The following is a 7,968-nucleotide window of genomic DNA, read 5'->3' as shown; positions in this document are numbered from 1 at the left end:
GCCGCCCTCCATTTCATATTATGTGGGCAACTTCATAGGGCAGCTCTGCACACAGTAACTTGCTTTCTCCCAGCCAGCTAGGTTCAGAGTGTGCCAGCGAGATGCAAACTTTGTCTGAAGGAACCAATCACACTGTGCTATCCTACCACTTTGCCATGTTCTGTAGGTTAAAAGCAAGTCACTAGGCCAGCCCACAGTCAGCGGAGGAAATTACACACGAATGGGCCAGGGCAATTGAACATCATTCTTGGGATCTGTTCGCCACACCCCTACTCATCCTTTTAAATTTTATGCCTTTTAGAGACAGGGTCTCACTCTGTTGCCCAGGCTGGAGTGCAGTTGCACCATAAGAGCTCACTGCAACCTCAAACTCCTGGGCTCAAACAGTCCTCCTGCACTGACCTCCTAAAGTGCTGGGATTATGGGCATGAACCATTGCATCCAGCTAATCCATTTTATCTTTTGTAGAGACCGGGGTCTTTCTATGTTGCCCAGGCTGGTCTTGAATTCCTGGCCTCAAGAAATGCTCCTGCCTCAGATTCCCAGAGGGCTGGGATTACAGGTGTGAACCATTGCACCAACCCAGCTTTTATGTTTTTGACAGCTCTCTGGTAAGGGGATGGCCACATGGCACCTTGAACTGGAGACAGCCAGGCTCACAGGGCACAGTTGGCCTGACCCACCCACCGTGATGTCAGAGGAGAAGCTGGGCCTGAGGGAGAAAGCATGGGTCTGCTCACTTCCTCTTGCCTACTTCCCTGCTGGAGACGAGAAGCCCAGGAAAGGGACTGAGAGATGGTGTGAGCCCCTGCTATGCCTAGAATAGGCAATGTGAGACCTAGGAGGCCTCGTGCACTTCCCCCACCTCCCTGCGCTCTAAGACACATGGTGCAGGGCATGGCCAGCTCTCCTGGGGAGGCTGAGTCAGGAGTGGAAGGAGATGTGAGGCTTTGCTGCAGGTCTCCTCCTGGAGAGGAGGGAGGCACAGTTCTCCCTGACCCTTACCCTACAGACAGTTTTGCACCTTACTTCTGTCTACATATTTGGACATCATTCTGTGTCAGAGCATAGGGATCCCATTGATTCTGTTTAGTAGCCGCTTACTACTCCACTGCTCGGGTGGTCTGATGGATCCTGATCTCTAAGCACCCTGAGGTCCACCCACTGCTTTTGCAGTGCATCAGTTCTGGTGGGCCCTCAGAATTGCCCCATCGTGCTGGGTCATTGTGGAAGTGTGTGCTCTAAACATAAACCTACTAAAAATAGTCTTTCTGAGTTTGGTGCTTGTGTATCTCTCAGTGAATCTCTGCCAACTGGGGCCACGAGGCTTCCATTAACAAGGATCTCTGAGCAGGTCCTGGGGCCTCCGAAGGAGGTGGAGTCAAGCCTCTGCCACTCCTTCCAGGGCTGAGGAGTGCTCTGCATTTGAAAAGGCAGGTGTGTGACACCCTGGATGACATCCCTGTGTGAGCTCATCTTCCAGGAATGAAAAGGAGGTGTTCTTTCCCTTCAGGCAGGTGAGCCTTTTGCCCCCTACGCTTGCTTCTATTGCACGCTCAGGTGGCTCTTTCACTGTGGACACTACAATTAGTGAAGTCTGTTTCGTGCCTGTCACTCCAGGAACAGGCTTTAGACAGTCTTTCATGCCCCCTTTGCTTCATTCAGGGTTTTCATAAATAATCTTTCTTCTCGCTTACCCTTTCTTTTCACCTACAACATCTGACACCATGTAGAGCGTCGCCTGCATGCAGCTCAGTATCTTGCATGGTCCCCTGTGTAGTTAAAGTGGTTATAGTTTTAGCTAATTTATTAGTAAGTAGTTGTAATTTACTGAGGTGTTGGCGTGCATCAGGCCTTACGCGACGTGCTTTGTTGGAGAAAGCTCCTGGAAGCGTCCCCACAGACTGCTCTTTGAGATATTTTTGTCAGCCCTGTTTTACAGAGGAGGAAACCAAAGCTGAGGAAGTGACACACTCAAGGTCATTGAGCTAGAACGTGGTTGCATCTGAATCTATGCCAGCTTAGGAAACCTCCGTTGTTAAGCCCTCTGCCATGCAGAATTGTTGCCCCACCCCCGCTGTAGGTTCACTGTGGGTCCCAGTAAGAACAAGGTTATTCAGCTTCCCAGGAGGACAAGGAGAAATTGGAGAGCCTCCAGGAAAGGCCCTGGAAAGTGATTAAGAGGATAAGAGTAAGGCTGGTGAGAAAGATTAGAGGAATAAGAGAAATTTAATCTGGAGAAATAAATCCTAGGGGCGATATTAATGGCATTCTACTGATGTCTTCATGAAAATCAATGGAAATATTTTTAAAAACAGGAGCCAGTCTACTAGTCTTATTACACGATAGAAAAGGAATGACTTGACTATAATTTATTTAATTAGTTTAGCAAATACATAGTATATAGCCACCATAGCCAGACTACAGAGTGAACAAGACAGGTAGGGACCCTCCTCTGGCAGAACTTACATTTTGGTGGCAGGAGTGGAAGAAGGAGGGAACAGACGTACACAAGATAAATGAGGAAAGGTTATTCAAATGGGATCATTCCAGTCAGTGATATGTGCTGTGACAACACCAGGGCAGGAAGACGGGCAAGCCAGTAACTGCAGAAGGGCTTCTCCCAGAAGGGAGCCTTTGAATGGAGACCTTAAAGCCATGTGAAGCTCTGGGGGCAGAGGGACCTTGAAGTAGGAACAAGTTTGGCAAATACAAGAAACAGAAAGCAGAAGGATGAGGCTGGGTGTAATCTGGTGGGAGATCAAGCCAGAGCCTCACCTTGAAGGGCCATAGAAAGCCACCGGGCAGAGTAGCTCTCCAGCTCTGGGGGCAGGGAGAATCCACTGATGGGCTGTAGGAGATCAGAGGGAGAGGTGTCTGTGTGACAGATGCTGTGGCAGCATGGATGGGGGTGCCTGGGCCTTTGGATCTGTCTTGTGTCATTAGCACAGTGGGGAAATCGAGGTGGATTAGATGTTGGGGTGGGCAGAGGTAAGAGTAAAAACACTCAAGGATGACCATCAGGTTTTTGAAAAGAAGAATCAATTATTTTGTTGTCATTTTACTAGAGAAGGTTTTAAGAATACCTTCCTTGAGGGTTATTAAGCTAATACTCCCAAGCCGTCAATTTATGTGACATTTGGGTCCCTGCATGTTTTCTTAGGGAGAGGATCCAACCTCTCTTCTGTTTCTTGGAAGGGAAAACCTCCCCCACACCACCTCCCAGCAACAGAAAGGTTGAGTTTGACCTAGACCAAACTCTCCCCACTCCACCTCATTTTGCAAGAGAGGAAATTGAGGCTGTGACAGTAGGTTGCAGAAAGTCACACCACATCTTGTTCTTGGCAGAGTCCTAGGTCTCCTGACTCCCCAGCCAGGGCTGTCTCTGCTGTATGAGCTGTCTCACGGTGCAGGGAGGCAGAGCGTTGAACAGACATTGATTCCATCCCTCCTAGCCTGGATGAAAACAAGGACTCTTTCTATTTAGAGGTCAGTTCTCTGAGTTAGTGGCCTCAGCTCTCAGTGCCTTGTCTGCCTAATAGAAATTTAAGCAGGTCTGTTACTAAGAAAGGTCCCCAGTATTTGAGTGCTTATGAAATGCAAGTAAGATCCAGGTGTGACTGGAACTGAAATGAGGCAGGAGTGAGGTATGTGTGCTGATCTATTTTGGGGTGCAAATCATCAAGGTTTAGGGCCCGTGGGAGGGTGGCGAGCTCCTCCAGGAAGTGTTCCCTTAACTGTTTTCTCAGTAAGCCCTGAATTATAGCCTATCAGACAGGATCCTGAACAGAAATCTCTGTCATCCCCGTAATACCACGACGTACCTTTTAAAAGCAGGAGTCAGTCGTAGAGTAACTAACCCAAAGTGGAATGAATATGTTTCTTTCTCAGTTTTCACTTTCCACACTTCAGGCACACTTTTGTGGTTTGGTCTCTGAAGGCCAGCAAAAGGAAACAGAAGGAAATAAAGGCACGCCTTTTAAAAAGCTGGTATTATGAAGAGGAAACCATAATGTTCCCAAAAGTGTGGATAGACACAATGCAGACCTCCTCTAAGAAACATCCAAACGAAATTTAAGAAACTTTATAATGACCTTTTGTGTAGCCTGGCAAGCAAATGCAAAATATGATGAATGTGTTACGATTATAATGCCCCCTGCCCAGAAGCTTAATTCAATGTGGAGAGAATTCAGACAGTGTCTGTGGCCATGTTCCTTGAGGAATCACTGAATGCCTCAAGACCTGAGGTCAATTTTTGTGATATAGCATACTTTTAGACAAAGCTAAACTGATAGAATTCCCAAGACAGAGAAATGCCTTCTCAACCAAACTTACTTTTCAGATGTACTTTTCTGGGGTTGAAGCAGGTGGTTTGTCTCAAAGAGGCCTCTGTTTAAAGGAACGTTTGATCTTTGGGAAATGCTATCACTGGCAGCCTTGAATCACATTATCAAGTTGGTTGGCTGATTGAGAGCTTGGCAAAGATCAGAGGGAATGAGCCATGCAACAAAGTTAAGTCTTGATGAGTTAAGGAAGGGAAGGACCATCCTGAGTTTGGGGAGCTGTCTAGGGTGGGGGAGCCTCTGCTGTGCACAGCCCTGGGGTGGCTATTGGTGTTGGAAACAAAGCTAGTCTCCTGGTCTGGTCCTACTGAGACTGGTCAAGGCCTTGACTTTGCAAACAGCTTGGTTTCCTTAGAAAGGACCTGGAAACATGGAGTCAGACAGTTTGTTTAATGCTTTAGTCATGGTGTGCACTTTTGGCCTGAGGAGTGAGAGTCAGGGTCTGTTCAAACGGCAAGTTGAGGTCTCCTGCTAGATGGTAGTCTACCAGGCACAGACTCGCAAAGGATCTAGAATTTGGTCACCTCCAAGAATGGAGCCACTTCCTCCTACGAAGAAGTGATTATTCTTGTTTAAGACCTGGAGAGAAGCTAGTATATCTCCATTTTCAGCTTAGCTAGCCAAGTTCTAGCAGGAACCGTGATAATTGAATCAGCAAAGTACATTCTGGGAGTAAAATGTTTACTATACAAAGGTTAATTCACCTCTACAAAGAGATACTTCCTCACCCTCAGAGCTTCTACAGATTTCTGTGGAAGTATTTTTGGGTTTAGTGCCCTGACGATAAAAAAGTTGGGAAAAAGATATTATACTCTTGGGCCCAAGAGTAACTATCAGTCACTCCTGGAAAATGCTAGGAATCACTGGTGTTACCGTAGGAAATAAGAAGAAGAGAGTACGAATTGAATGCTTGTGGAATATTGTGGTTGAGCAGATGAGTAAATTGAGGCTCAGAGAGCTTAACTCTTTGTTCAGTCTAGAAGGAGATAGAACTAGGATTTGAATTCAGGGCTATCTGGCTATAAAACCCACCACATTTCTACTATCTCATTCTTGATAAGAGCAAGATTCTGTAAGTTGGTAGTTGGAAGGCGTTTCTGGCATCTGCAGAGAGGGAATGCCTCTTTATTCCTTTTTGAGACATTTAGTTAAATCCATGTGCTTTACATCAGTGTCTAGTGATCTGGGAAAGGCCCTTTTTTTCTTACTTTTCCATCTGTTCAATTAGAGAGTGGAACCAGATCACCTCTCAGGACGCTGCTGGCCCTGACTCAATGTTTGACCAGAGTAGAGCCAGTGGGCAGTTCTGGCTGTGTATTTGAAATGGATTGTGTTTGCCTTTGTATCAAAGATAAGCCAGGTGGCCACAAATCTGTTTCCTCTTCCTAGGCACGTGGCTAAATTGTATTTCCCAGCCCCCTTGCATCTGTGTGGGCCACGTGACTAAGTTCTCACCAGTGAATGCAAGGGCAGATTGCTGGGTCATTTCAAGGCCAAGGCAGCTGAGAGCAGTTATGCTTCATCCAGTTCACTTTGCCCCTTCGACAACAACCTTGGAGACTATGTGATGTGGGTAGCAGCATGCCCAAGATGGAAGAGGCTTGGTTTCCTGAGTCAGTGCTGGTGGAGAGCTGCCAAGGGAGCTGCCCAACCAGAACATCTCTGCATTTGACTTTGCACGAGTGAAAAATACAACTGATTGTTGAGCCACGCCATGGATATGTGGGATTGCTTGTTATGGCAGCTAATGTTAAGGGCCCTAATACAGGCATCCAGTGTCCATTCCCTCATTCCCTTTTCTGAAAGAAACAGCGTCATTTTCAGTCCATCTGCTCCAGAGGATTTACAGTCGTCTCTCAGTATCCATAGGGGATTTGTTCCAGGACCCCCACAAATGCCAAAATCCGTGGGTGCTCAAGTCCCTGATATAACCTGGTGTAGTATTTGCACATAACCTACGCACATCCTCCCATATACTTTAAATCATTTCTAGATTATTTATAATACCTAACACAATGCCTACACATCACTTCATGTGTGTGGATTCATCCTAGTACTTGTTGCGCGGCAAATTCAAGTTTTGCTTTCCAAACCTTTGTGGAATATATATTTTTTTATACTGTATGAAGTTTATTGATATGTTACTCTTGGTGGCAGACTCCTCCCTGAACGTTTGTTGACCCAAACAGTGTCATTTCCGGATGAGTTTTAAGTTTCTGCTTTGCGAACTTTGTGAGCAGGAGTCACATTTATCTCCCAAGCAATACTATAACTTCCAAAGGGAGCACAGTTGTCACCAGATCCTGAACTTTTTAAAGCTACACTTTCTACTGAGAGAGCAACAGAAGGAAAACAAGGCTCTCTGGCCTGGGGACATCTTGTCCACTTGTAGCAAGACGAGCATTCTGGGGACTTAAGCTATGTTTCTGGAATTTCTTATCTGCAGGAACAGCAATGGGCACTTATGCTGCAGCATAACTCTTCAAGACTTCTGACTTTGGAACAACAGCATGTCCAGGAAGAGGTTTCCATTCCTGTGCTTTCTGAGCATTTGAACCTACTAAGATAAAAGGTGGGGCACTGGTCTTACTATCTTCAATCATCTTGTAAGTTGGAGAAGTGACTTTTGTTGGATGCTGCAGAAACTGTGGATCCTTAGGATTAGATAGACAGAGAGTTGCTTGGGGAAAAGGCCCAGGTGCAGGTGGCAGTGATGGGTGATTTTGTTGATTCTTATCAGTTAGACAATAAGGGGTCCACATGTTAAAATATGGTGGTGGTTGTCCTGCTTCACTTGCTGCCATTGCTAATATCTGAGAAGCAAACTGAGCTGTGTCAGCTGGGACATAGGCAAACTCTGGTGAAACAGCTGTTGGAGATGGTTATGAGGGTGGGGTAGTAGTCTTAGGGGTGGCTGGTTTGGAAGAAGGAACACAAACTGCTTCAGTTTTCTCAGTGCCTAGCTCAGCATAAATTGATGGAAACTGTGTGGTTTTGTCACTATATCCTCTTCCAGTTACATTGTCCTTGTCTTTGTCTGTAGATTTTTCCATGTGTGTGGGTACTTTAGATTCTGTTCCCTCTGACCACTTCATCCAGAGAAGTATTCCCTTCTCTATACCTAATAAGTTCTTTAAAATAAAGTGCTGCAAACTGGGTCATGTTTGATGGGTTGGTTTTGAGAATGGCTCTGCTAATTTCCCTGAGCAGAGTCTTGAGGTTACAGGGTATGGCAAGTCTGGGCTTTGAAGAAATTATTTTGGCATGAAGAAATTATTTTGGCGGGATGTCTGTAACTCAGCTTCTTTCCAGCTGTGCTCTTAAGAACTTCCTTGTTGCCCCCTTGCTGGAATATTTTTTAAACAAATATTTTAGATCTGCGGTTGATTGAATCCATGTATGCAGAACCGCGGATATGGAGGGCTGACTGTGTGAATACTATTAGCCTGGCCAGTCAGAGCATTGCATGTCCCCCACCCTTAGCCACAGAGATTGGCTTAGCAATGGGCGTTAGAGCCAAGCAGAGCCTTTGGGGAAGGTTCTGTTCTACTGGCTTTGAAGCTGTGATGAGAATGCAGCTGCTGAGCACCACCACATGAAGAGAGCCTGCCTGAGAGTGGCCGCA

The 7,968-nt window shown here is 46.1% G+C and overlaps 1 pseudogene; it reads right to left on the bottom strand.

The window, feature by feature from the left end:
- Positions 1 to 482: 482 nt before the first annotated feature.
- LOC110742560 lies at positions 483 to 7,613 on the bottom strand (annotated as a pseudogene).
- Positions 7,614 to 7,968: the final 355 nt, after the last annotated feature.

This window comes from Papio anubis, chromosome 2, assembly GCF_008728515.1.
Source record: "Papio anubis isolate 15944 chromosome 2, Panubis1.0, whole genome shotgun sequence".
Classification (NCBI taxonomy): domain Eukaryota; kingdom Metazoa; phylum Chordata; class Mammalia; order Primates; family Cercopithecidae; genus Papio; species Papio anubis.
Note: the sequence above shows the minus strand (reverse complement) of the source record. Positions and strands in the feature narration are given on the sequence as shown.